The 12,719-nt window shown below is 37.7% G+C and overlaps 1 long non-coding RNA gene across 1 annotated transcript; it reads right to left on the minus strand.

Annotated features, from left to right (window-relative positions):
• Positions 1-3,446: 3,446 nt before the first annotated feature.
• LOC144287812 (uncharacterized) lies at positions 3,447-11,230 on the minus strand. The gene is made up of 2 exons (XR_013355565.1): positions 6,158-11,230; positions 3,447-3,954 (listed from the first exon to the last, which is right to left on the minus strand). It is a non-coding gene; the product is annotated as an uncharacterized LOC144287812 (long non-coding RNA).
• Positions 11,231-12,719: the final 1,489 nt, after the last annotated feature.

Here is a 12,719-nt window from a genome sequence, read left to right on the forward strand (position 1 = left end):
TTTTTCTTGAATATCACTATGCATCTAAGGATATTTTTTTGCTCAGTGTATAATCATTAATTACTGTCATCTTTTTTTTCAAGCTATCATCAATTTGGCTAGCAGAAGTATCTTCAAGCTTTCTGGCCTATTGAATTCTAACTCATGCTTCTACTCTTATTTCATACCACTTTATCTCTAAAGTATTCTTTACTGGGTGTATTAAGTGCCCTCTTCCCCTATTCTCCCATTGTGTGTTGCTTATATCTCCAAGACCATAATTAACATTTTTACATGACCATTATTTACAGGTTTATCTCTTCACTGGCCTGTGAGAACCCTGGAAGAAGAGACGTATTTATAATTGGTATCCCAGACACTCAGCATAGTGCCTGGTGAATATGTATTTTGACTGGTGGAAGTAAGCCATGATTTCTCTTGTTGAGTTTATTACTCCTCTTCAAATTTGTTCTCCCTTTTTAAAATTTATCTTTTTTTCTATTTTATTTCAGTTTTATTGAGATACAACTGTAGAATAGATAGAATTGTAAGATATTTAAAGTGTACGTAATGATGATTTGATATACATATACATTGTAAAAGAAATCCCCTCCCCCCAGCTACTTAATTAATACATCCATCACCTCACCTATTCATCTTTTTGGTGTGTATGAGAACATTTAAGTCCTAGTGTCTAGTAAATTTCAGTGTTATCAACCATAGTCAACCATGATATACATTAAATCCTTATACCCTATTCATCTTGTAGCTGAACATTTATAACCTTTTGCCAGCTCTATTTCTCCCACTGCCATCAGCCCCAGTTGCTGGCATCCACTTTTCTATTGCCTTTCTCTGTTTGCCTAATCTCACTTAGTGTAATGCCCTCAAGATTAATCCTTGCTCTAGGAAATGGCAGGATTTCCTTCTTTCTCTAGGCTGAATAATATCCCATTATATGTGTATTCTACATCTTCTCTATTCATTCATCTGTTGATGATACTTCTTCTATCTTGTCCCAGTTCCATACTTACTAAAGCCTCAACATACTCTCTTGCAAGAAAAATAACCCGTTCAGGAATTTTATTTTATTTTAAACTCTATTTATTTATTCATGGGAGACACAGAGAGAGAGGTAGAAACACATGCAGGGAGCCCAATGCGGGACTTGATTCCAGGACTCCCAGGATCTCGCCCTAAGCCGAAGGCAGACATTCAACCACTGAGCCACCAGGCATCCCCTTGTTGAGGAATTTTAAAGACATGGTACTTGTCACATTTAGTGATGTCCTTACAGAGCCTCTTCAGATCTTTACAATGGAGTCCCATAAACTCCAAACTCAAGCACCATCCTACTTTCTTACTGGTGCTTCCCTGGTTTCTAAGTGAATCACTGGGATCTGAAAATGAAGGTGATGACAATGTTATAGCAAAGAACTTTTCCTTTTTTTTTTTTTTTTTAAGACTTTGTTTTTAAGTAATCTCTACAACCAACATGGGGCTCGAACTCACAACCCTGAAATCAAGAGTTACATGCTCTACCAACTGACCAGCCAGGTGCCCCAGCAAAGAACTTTCTTGATAATAGGGCTTTCTACTCTGGACTACAGAAGCAGCCTCAGTTTTAACCAATTACCCAACTTAAGGCATTTTTAGTGCCATAAATTAATAGTAACCAATTTTTATTTATTATTATTTTAAAAGATTTTATTTATTTATTCATGAGAGGTACAGAGAGAGAGAGAGAGAGGCAGAGACACAGGAGGAGGGAGAAGCAGGATCCATGCAGGGAGCCCGACATGGGACTCGATCCTGGGACTCCAGGATCAGGCCCTGGGCCAAAGGCAGCACTAAACCACTGAGCCACCAGGGCTGCCCTAATAACCAATTTTTAAAAAAATAAATTAACATTCATTTCTTACAGCATTGAATTGCCTCACAGTTAAAATTTAGGTGAGTAATTTCTGATGACTCCTGGCTGAAGTGGCTTCAAAGACTGGCACGATGCCATTGTTATCAGTGACAAAATGCTGACGTCTTCTTTTACCTCCACAAAACCACAAATGATGTTTTTCTTCCAGCAATTAATCATGGACTGGTTTGGTATCACTATCAGGGCTTTTTAAACCGAGTCAACAAAAAGTAATAGTGAATAGTGGTTCTACAGAGCACTCTAGAATTTCCAGAGTGTTTTAAATATTTTATTTTAATCTTCTTCTTAAAAAAAATCCATGTTTTGAGCTCACAACCATGTACCCAATTGTCTTACTATATCCAGATTCCTTGCAAGTACTTCAAACTCACTAATACTCATGAGTTCTCCTAGTTCAGTGAATTTCCATCATGTTCACGTACTTGCCCAAGCCAGAGTCCTGGGGATCATCATCACACCTTTGTTTCTTTTATAAAAAGTTTACACACACACACACACACACACACACACACACAATTATTTACTTAAGTAATCTCTACATCAAATGTGGGACTCGAACTCATGACCCCAAGATCAAGAGTAGCAGTAGCATGCTCTTTCAGCTGGAAGCCAGCTAGGTGCCCTACACCTTTATTTCTTTAATGTGTCTTTCCCTCATACATTCTACCAACAGATATTTTGCATTGACTTCCTAATATTTTGAGTGCTACCATCTCCTTGCCATATAGTACCTCAAACTCAGTATGCCCAATACCAAACTTACTTATTTTCCCCTAAAACCATCTCCATCTTCTCAGTAAATAGAACCACATCCGTCCAGTTCTTAAAGCTAGAAAATTGTATCGTCAGTCTGGACCCCTCATACTCTATGTGTGCATGTGTATTTCTTCTTTTCCAGCTCTACTCTACTAACTCATTCTCTCTTATATGAACTATTTTAATCATTTTTTTTTATTTCTTTATTTATGATAGACATAGAGAGAGAGAGAGAGAAAGAGAGAGAGAGAGGCAGAGACACAGGAGGAGGGAGAAGCAGGCTCCATGCTGGGAGCCCGACACGGAACTCGATCCCGGGACTCCGGGACCGTGCTCTGGGCCAAAGGCAGGCGCTAAACCGCTGAGCCACCCAGGGATCCCCTATTTTAATCATTTCTTATGAGGTCTTTTGTGGCACATGTTTATTCTTCATGTTGGTGTAGAATAATCTATCACATTTGTGGTAATACACTCCCTCACTTTAAATGACTCTCAAAAGTAGCATAGAAGTATGGTTCAAAATTAAATAAAATTAATTCATTGTATTAGAATTCAGGCTAGTGGTAGCTTTGGGGAGGAGGCTGTAATGACTACTAAGAGGCAGGAGAAGTACTGCCAGTATGTACCACTGTTTGATCTGGGTGGAGGTTACATTCATACAATGAACATATGAAAATTCATTGAGCCATATAAGAATGTGGACACTTTTCTGTATCTGTTTTTCTTCAATTAAAAAGTTAACTAAATAATAACAATTAATAAGCCAGTCATCATCATATTAGGATTGAGCAACAGCTTTTGTTTCTTTTTTTTTTAATTTTATTTATTTATTTGATAGAGAGAAAGAGAGAGCGAGCGCGCAAGAGCCCAAGCAGGGGAAGAGGCAGAGGGAGAAGCAGACTTTACTGAGCAGGGAGCTGGATGTGGGGCTGAATCCCAGGACCCTGAGATCATGACTTGAGCTGAAGGCAGATGCTCAACCGACTGAGCCACCCACGTGCCCCACCTTAATGTTTTCTCAATGTCTTCATCATGGTGAGTTTTGTTTTTAATCACAGTCAGAACCAAAGTGTTCAGGTACTAACAGTTGATCTTCAATGACTGGTAGAATGTCACATACTCGGTCTTATATGCACTATGGTAGTTGGGATCCACTGCTCTGTTTCATGTCATGATGATGATGCGCCGTCTCACCGTAAACATTCCCTCTTCCAATGGGCAACCCTTCATCCACTTTAGGGGATGAATCCTGACAGCTCCTTTTTGTCACCACACTTGTTTAATGCCTGTGTGAGACAGTTTTGTGAGACAGAGAGACATTTTGGTGTCACTATCATCAATATGCTGATGCAAGGACATCAATATGCTGATACAGGCTCAACTCTATGCCAGCTGGTGTTACTATTCAACTCTTCCAGCCTGGCTGAATTAGAGATAAAAATGAAAGCCAAATGCTTAACTATAAATCCAGACAAAACAGCAGAGAAACTGGTAGGCAGAAAGATACCTTCTGAGTCCGTGGCAGAAATCATTCTGACATTTTAAGTTACAGAGACTTGGGACACAGATTTGGGGTGAAGATGTGACTTATAATTTCCAACAGCATTTAATAAAAAACCACACAAATATTCCTGCCAGTTTAGGAAATGTATGAACAGAAAAGAAGAAACAAAGATAATCTCATAAAGCACCTAGTAATGATAAAATGATATAATGCATTATAATAGAATGAATGCAATATGCATTCATACTGTGCAGTATGCACAGTAATAGAATTAATAATAGATTGGCACAGTCAGTGTCTACCAGATACTAGGCATATATGAGGCATTGTTTATATACATTATTTTATTTAATGTAGTTTTACGTTTGTTTCTTGTGATGCAATACAATGAAGTAAAAAACAGTGAGATGTTCACCAAAGTCCTTGTTCTTAGAGTTCTTATCCTCTCTCTGTTGTTGTTTTTTGGGTACCCACGAAGTGCCAACACTGCAGATTAATCTTCATTATTATAGTCACACATGTTAACATAATGCACTAAAATGCCTTAGTCTTGAATCCAGCTCCCCAGTAACCAGATGCCAGGTAACTTTGTGGCACATGACTGAGGCGGTCTACCCAAGCATTATGTAACTCTCTGATCTGTTTTAACCTACTGCCTAGCCCCACTATAATGCTTCTGAGAAGTACATTCATGTGCATCCCACTTGTCTTTAGAAGGTGCATCCCCAGATGTTCTGGATACCAAATGATTCAAAATAAAAACTCTCTGGGACATGAGACCAAAGGGCTAGTCTAGTAAGTTGTTACTCAGTTGGAAGAAGGCAGCAGGATCACTGAACTAAAGGGGTTGATGTGAGAAGAGAAGTCTGAATTTCAGGGAAAAGAGTATAGAAGCCAAGGATGGATAAAAACAGGGACCTCGTTAAGCTGAATAACCTGTGCTCCCCTGGGTCATGTCCATGTCCCTTTTTCTTCAAGTGTAACTGGAAATAGTGAATGACCTTTGAACAGATAGAACCGCTCCTGCAAATAGTACTCTAGCAACTCTAGCTTAGGTTCGGAGAGGCATTTGCACTAAATTAAAAATGAATGATATCGGGGGCACCTGGGTGGCTCAGTGGTTGAGCGTCTGCCTTTGGCTCAGGTTGTGATCCCGGGGTAATGGGATCGAGTCCCGCATTGGGCTCCCTGCATGGAGCCTGCTTCTCCCTCTGTCTGTGTCTCTGCCTCTCTGTGTCTCTCATGAATAAATAAATAAAATCTTAAAAAAAAAGAATGATATCAGATTAACAGTGGGAGGGGAAAGGAGAAGACGGAGGAGGAAACAAAAAGAGACAGAGCTCCAAAGTGGAATGTACACAAAGAGGAAAATAAATAAAAAGACCTTCCACATCTGCTAACGTTGTAAAATCTCCCCTCCCTTTCATCTCTCTGCCCCCTCTCAGGAGCTCCATCTGACACAGCATACACAAGAAATAAGTTCCCTATTTGATGCGCTACTTTGACTGCCTCTGTGCATCTTTCTTCTCCAAAATTCCCCTTTTCTAATTCTGGAGCCGAAATATCCACTCAGAAGCAGAAGAAAAGGTAAATGGGAAGAGTGGATTTCTCCGGCTTTCCTTTAGCAAGGCAAGAATAATCAAGTTTTGGCTTTTGAAATGAAACAAATTGTTATTTGATTATATTAATATCAGTTGCTGGATCAGGAGGCTTTTTAAACCAAAATTATACAAATGACGTAAATTTTCTTGGCTCATGATACTTGATACAACTAATTTTAGGCAAAGTGATTTTTAGCACTTGCAGCTGCAAATATAACAGATTCAAGACAACAATCAACACTAAATTTTTATATTTTGCTACTTTTGAATTACAGTATTTTTGAAATAAAAGCACTTCTTAACGTGCTGCAATTTGACTTTCAAGTGATTCTTCAACCAATTAAACCACATTATGGTACTGATAGTAGGCTACAAGATACTTACTTATGGCATATAGTCCTTGTCCTGATGTTGCCTTACAAATTTTCCTCTGGCTTCTGGAATGTCATTCCTTCTAGTTCCCAGGCTAACTCTTTGCCTCAAAATGAAACACTGAAAGCAGAGAGGTTACATGGGTGTAGCAAACACAACCAGTTGTCTACACAATACACACCACTCCCTGATTCCTCAGCAACAGAAGCCTGATTTTTGTTGGGAGAGATAGGGAAAATGTGCCTGCTATAAAATTACATTTCCCAGACCCACAGGGGTGCTAGGTGGCAAAGAACTCCTTAATGAAGTCAGAGGATAGGCTTCTGGGAAAGTTTATTAAAGGGAGCCCATTCAACAGGTGCCCAGGATTTGCCTATTGTCCTTTCTCTTTCATCTTCCTCTGCCAGGAAGATAGAAATGATTACTAGGGCTATAGGAGCCATCTGTAATGGTGAGGTTACAATCCACACATGAAAGATAGCAAAACAAACAGGCACAAAAGATTGGGCACCTTTGAGCTGTCATAAGCAGCTTCAGGCTGCCTCTATACAGTTTCACGAGAAAAAAATACAATCAATCACTAGTTTAGACTACTCTTTAGAGGGGTGTTGACCATGTCAGCCTAACTCAATCTCTTTTTTTCTTTAATTTTTTTAAAAGTTTTTTTTAATTTTAATTCTGGTACAGTTAACATAACATGTTATATTAGTTTCAGATGTAGGATATAGTGATTCAACAATTCTATGCATTACTTACATGATAAGTGTACTCTGAAATCCCCAAAAGCTATGTCACCCATCCCCACCCATCCACCCACATCCCATCTGGTGACCATCAGTGTGTTCTCTATAGTTAATAGTCTTTTTTGGTTTGTGTGTGTCTCTTCCTTTTTCCCCCCTTTTACTCCTTTGTTTTGTTTCTTAAATTCCACATATGAATGAAATCATATGGTATGTGTCTTTCTGTGACTTATTTTGCTTAGCATAATACTCTCTAGCTCCATCCATGTTGTTGTTGCAAATGGCCGGATTTTATTCTTTTTTACAGCTGAATAATATTACATTATATATAATACATATTATATATATATATATATCTTCTATATACATAGATATTTATATGTATAGATAGATAGATAAATCCTCCACATCTTATCTATTGATGGACACTTGGGTTGTTTCTATAATTTGGCTATGTAAATCGTGCTATAATAAATGCTAAGGCACATTATCCCTTTGAATTACTAAATCTCTCTAGTTATACCTTGAGAGAGAATCTGAGTGAAGCATTGGCAGAAGAACAGCAATGAAGAAGAGTGTCTTGTACTTACACAACTATGGAAATTACTTACTTAAATAGCCTGTAAATTAGGTCTGAAAGTAGTTTCAAAACTTGTTTTTCAAAATACGTTGACCACTTAGGGACATAAAAATCAAGACCACAGTGCTATATCACCTCACCCCTATTAAGATGACTCATTAAAAAAAAAAGACATTTTTGTGCGCTCTTGGTGGGAATGTAAAATGGTGCAGCCACTATGGAAAACAATATGGCAATAACTCAAACAAATTTTAGTAGGATTTCCATATGATCCAGTAATTCCACTTCTGATTATAATCCAAAAGAATTGACAGCAGGGACATAAGGAGATACTTTGTTCACAGCAGCACAATTTGTAATAGCCAAAAGATGGAAAAAACACAAGTGTCCACCAACAGAGGAAACAATAAACAAAGTGTGGTGTATACATAAAATACAATATTATTCAGCCACTAAAAGGAAGGAAATCCTGACACATGCTGTAGCATGCATGAATCTTGAGGACAGTATACTACATCAGTCACAAAAAGACAAATATTGTATGGTTCCACTTATGTGAGGTATCTAGAGCACCCACATTCCCAAAGACAGAGAGTGGAGTGCGGGTTGCCAGGGGCTGCAAGGGGGAGGAAATGAGGAGTTGTTGTTAAATGGGTATAGAGTTTCAGTTTTGCACGATGAAAAAGCCCTGGAGGTTGGTTGTACAACAACGTGAATGTACTTAACACTACTGAACTGTACACTTAAAAGCACTTACCATAAGCTAAATGCCATGCAAGGAATAGAGGACCCTGGTGACTAAGACATTATCTCTACATCCTAGCATAATAGAAGAGATACGGGCTTTGCTGTCTGACCAGACAAAAAAGAATGAAAGTAAATTCTAGCTAAAAGGTACAATATCCCCATAAAAGGGTACACAAGTGGGTGTGGTAAACTCAGGAAATGAAAAATAATTTTAAAAATAAGGAACATGGTAATGAGATTGAGGACAAAGATGTATGGGTATAGTGGGGTCTGAGTATTAAACAAAAAAGTTTGTAAACATAGGGAAAATAAAATATTTATAGAAAGATTCTCTAAATACTGACATATTCTAGGAGAGAAGATTTCTATTTTTAAAAAAGATTTTATTTATTTAAGAGAGAGAGAGAGAAAACAAGAGAGGCTAAGGGCAGAGGGAGAGGGATAAGCAGACTCCACACTGAGCAGGGAACCTGACACAGGGCTTGATCCCAAGACCCTGAGATCATAACCTGAGCCAATGGCAGATGTTTAGCTGACTGAGCTGCCCAGGCCCCCCTTGGATAGAAGATTTCTAAACACCATAGCAGGACTCACTATGAGTCACCAGTGGAGGCTCTTCCATGAAAAGAAGAAGCCATGGCCAGTATGCTATTAAATATTTATAATCTAAAAGTGTGTCAAGAAGGATATACCTAAGAAATTTCAATTTAATTCTGTAGGCAATGGAGAAGCATCATTTTTTAAGACATTGACATAATTTGTTTTGTGGCCTTTTATTCCACTTTGTAAAGATTATGAACTATGTTACACACTAGTAAAATCATGTACCTGCCACCTTCATTAAGGGGTAGACTATTAATATCTTTGAAGACCCATCTTTGATCTCATCTTCTTTTTCTCACTCAGAAATAATCAATATACTGAATTTTGTGTTAGTTATTCTCTTGCTTTCATTAGAGTTTGAGTGTATCCCTAAAGGTTGTATTGTTAAGTCCATCTGTCTTTGAACCTTGGGTTGATAGCATCTTAGTGTATGTATTCTTTTGACTCGCTTTTTCACTGGTCCTGTGTTTTTGAGGTTCATCTATGTTTATCTACATAGCTGTGACTCATTTATTGTCACTGCTGTTTAGCATTCCATTGAATGAATAAGACACAATTTATCTTGTCATTGTATTTCAGTGGACATTTCAGCTATATCCAGTTTTTTGTTATCACAAGTAATCATTCTATAAATAATTCTTTCCTGTATAGATTTCCTGCAAAACTTTCACCAGAGCAAAGGTTGGCCTTCTAGGGCCCGTGGGCCAAATATGTATAGCTTGTGAGTTAGGAATGGTTTTACATTTTTAAATTTTATTTTTTAAAGTTTTATCTACTTAAGTAATCTCTACACCCAATGTGGGGCTCGAACTTATGATCCCAAGATTGAGAGCTACATGTTCCTCTGAGACAGTGAGATGCCACTACATTTTTAAATTCTAAAAAAAGCAAAATATTTCATATATGAAAATAGGAAATTTTCATATGTCCATAAATAACATTTTTTGGAACACATCCACATCCACTTGTTTACATATTGTCTGTGGCTGCATTCATGCTACAATGGCAGACCTGTCATCCATACTTTCTTCAGAGTGTAATCATACCACCTATTCTGTGAGGCTTTTCTTGAGACTGCCTCCTTCTTTAATTCAGTCATGTTTATTGTAACGTGCCAGGCCTTTAGATCTTCTTACATAAAAGTTCTCATTAAAACTTACTTTTTATGTACTGTACTACCCTCCTAACCAAATGACAAAGTCACTTAAGGTTTGAGACCATATTTCATGACATAAATGTAAAGCAGCTGCTCTACAAATGCTTATTTTTGTTGTTGATAATTATGATGTAGGTTCAGATGCTTCCCTAGGGATTGAAAGAATTTGTGCAGCTTCTCAAAGTTCTAGGTTTAAATTCATGAAATAATTTGAATGAGAAAATTTACTAGAGCTTTTTGTTTGTTCAAGTTTTCTTAAAAAGTATCTTCTTTTGGGGGTGTCTGAGGGGCTCAGTTGGTTAAATGTCCAGCTCTTGATTTGGGCTCAGGTCATGATCACAGGGTCCTGTGATTGAGCCCTGTATCAGGCACTGAACCTCCAGAGTGCCACACTCATATGGGAGTCTGCTTGAGGATTCTCTCCCTCTGCTCAGGTGTACATGCTCTCTGTCTCTCTCTCAAATAAATAACATCTTTTAAAAAAGTATCTTCAGGTGGCCCGGGTCGCTCAGTGGTTTAGCCCCACCTTCAGCCCAGGGTGTGATCCTGGAGTCCAGGGACTGAGGCCCACATCAGGCTCCCTGCATGGAGCCTGCTTCTCTCTCTGCCTGTGTCTCTGCCTCTCTCTCTCTCCCTCTCTCTCTGTGTGTTGCTCATTAATAAATAAAGTCTTAAAAAAAAAGTATCTTTTTCTGACTTCCATAGAATTTTATTAATTTTTCTGTGTAATAATTTATTGGTATATGTTACGTTTCACTACATCATAAACCCTTCAGAGACCATTTTATTCACCTCAGTGTTTTTTCTCAACATATGATAGTCACTTCACATAGATGATATATTGTTTATTTTGAATTGATGACTTTGTGCACGCAACTATACTAACCTCTACTAGAAAATGTAAAAGCAGGACATGTGTTTGTCTGCCACCAACATGTTTCAATTCTATATCTTTTGTTGAAGAAACAAAACAAAATGATAGAAGCAATAGAAGAATGACTTAAAAAACTTTAAATGCATGATTATAAGATATTGACCATGTATGTAAATATAAAAGGATGATGTTAAATAGATGTCAAGTTCTTGTATCATCTCAATTGATTAATTTAAAAGATTATATACTTCATATACATAATTTGTATTTGAAAGTCATTGTAGTAAATAAACTACAGTGAAACAATTTCCTCAGACATACCTGGACTTAGACATTTGTGAGGCATTTGTAATATGTTAAATAAAATATGCAAAGCATAAAAATCAAATTTACTAACACTTACCAGAAACTAACCAGTGACTCATTTGGTTATTATTTTATTATAATCTTGCCTAGGGAGTAGAAATATAACAAATTAAATAAGTATAAATTCTTTCCAACTGAAATGAAGAGTAGAATGTTGTCCTGTACTTAAGACATTGAAATAAAAAATGAGAGGGGATCCCTGGGGTGCTCAGCAATTTAGCGCCTGCCTTTGGCCCAGACCATGATCCTGGAGCCCCAGGATCGAGTCCCACATCAGGCTCCCTGCATGGAGCCTGCTTCTCCCTCTGCTTGTGTCTCTGCCTCTCTGTATTTCTCATGAATAAATAAATAAAATCTTAAAAAAAAAAAATAAGTTCTCATATCTAAAAAAAAAAAAAAATGAGAAAAGGGTGGGGCACTTGAGTGGCTTGATCTCAGGGTCATGCTCTCAGGATTCTGAGATCGAGCCTTGCATCAGGCTCCATGCTCAGTGGGGAGTCTGCTTCTCTTCCTCTCCCTCTACTTCTCCCCTGACTCGCACACTCTCTCTAAAATAAATAAATCTTTTTTAGGGACACCTGGATGGCTCAGTGGTTGAGCATCTGCCTTCAGCTCAGGGAGTAATCCTGGAGTCCCGGAATCGAGTCCCACATCGGGCTCCCTGCATGGAGCCTGCTTCTCATTCTGCCTATGTCTCTGCCCCCCTCTCTCTCTCTTTCATGAATAAATAAATAAAATCTTTAATAAATAAATAAAATTAAATTTAAGAATCTCTTAAAAATGAGAAAAGCGTCTTTGTTACAGTAAGGGAATTCTGGAAGATCTACAGGGTAATATTTTTTTAAAGCCATTTCAGCTTTCAGACTTCTTTAGGTAGAGAAAATTAAAATTTTATTATATTACACAATAATTTGCTAGTAACTTTATCCTCACATAGCACCACTATTTTCATTAAATATAGTAGCTGTACCTACCTAAAAAAATTCAAGATGATTTATTTTATTAAGCTCAATATTCTTATTATGAACCACTCATTAATCACTTCTTCCACATACAATGAAAACTGCTATCATCATCAATTTTCATTCATATTACCCTGATGTGAATAACTTTGAATAACATTTTGCTAAAAAATATTAAAGTACAATTGTTTCCCTGAACTACATTCACTTCATAGCCAATCTGTGCCAAAGGGTTATTGATTATGAATGTTAGAATGCTTTGCTGCTCCACTAACTTGAGTGACCTTCACTAAGTTATTCATTTTTTGCATTTTAATATTTCTACCTGTAAATAGAAATGACATATAGCAGACACTTCAACGTTGGCTCACAACCTTGAGAGTTCCCTGAGTGAAATTTGAAACTGGCTGCCATACACAGAGGGCAAGGAGAAACTGAAGAAGCAGACCACTCCACATTGGTAGTTGGCAGTTTTAATAAGCAAAGGAACTTACTTACACGGCTTACTGGGGCAACCGCAAGACATGTAGATCTGTGCACTCACAG

Source organism: Canis aureus, chromosome 17 (assembly GCF_053574225.1).
Source record: "Canis aureus isolate CA01 chromosome 17, VMU_Caureus_v.1.0, whole genome shotgun sequence".
NCBI lineage: Eukaryota > Metazoa > Chordata > Mammalia > Carnivora > Canidae > Canis > Canis aureus.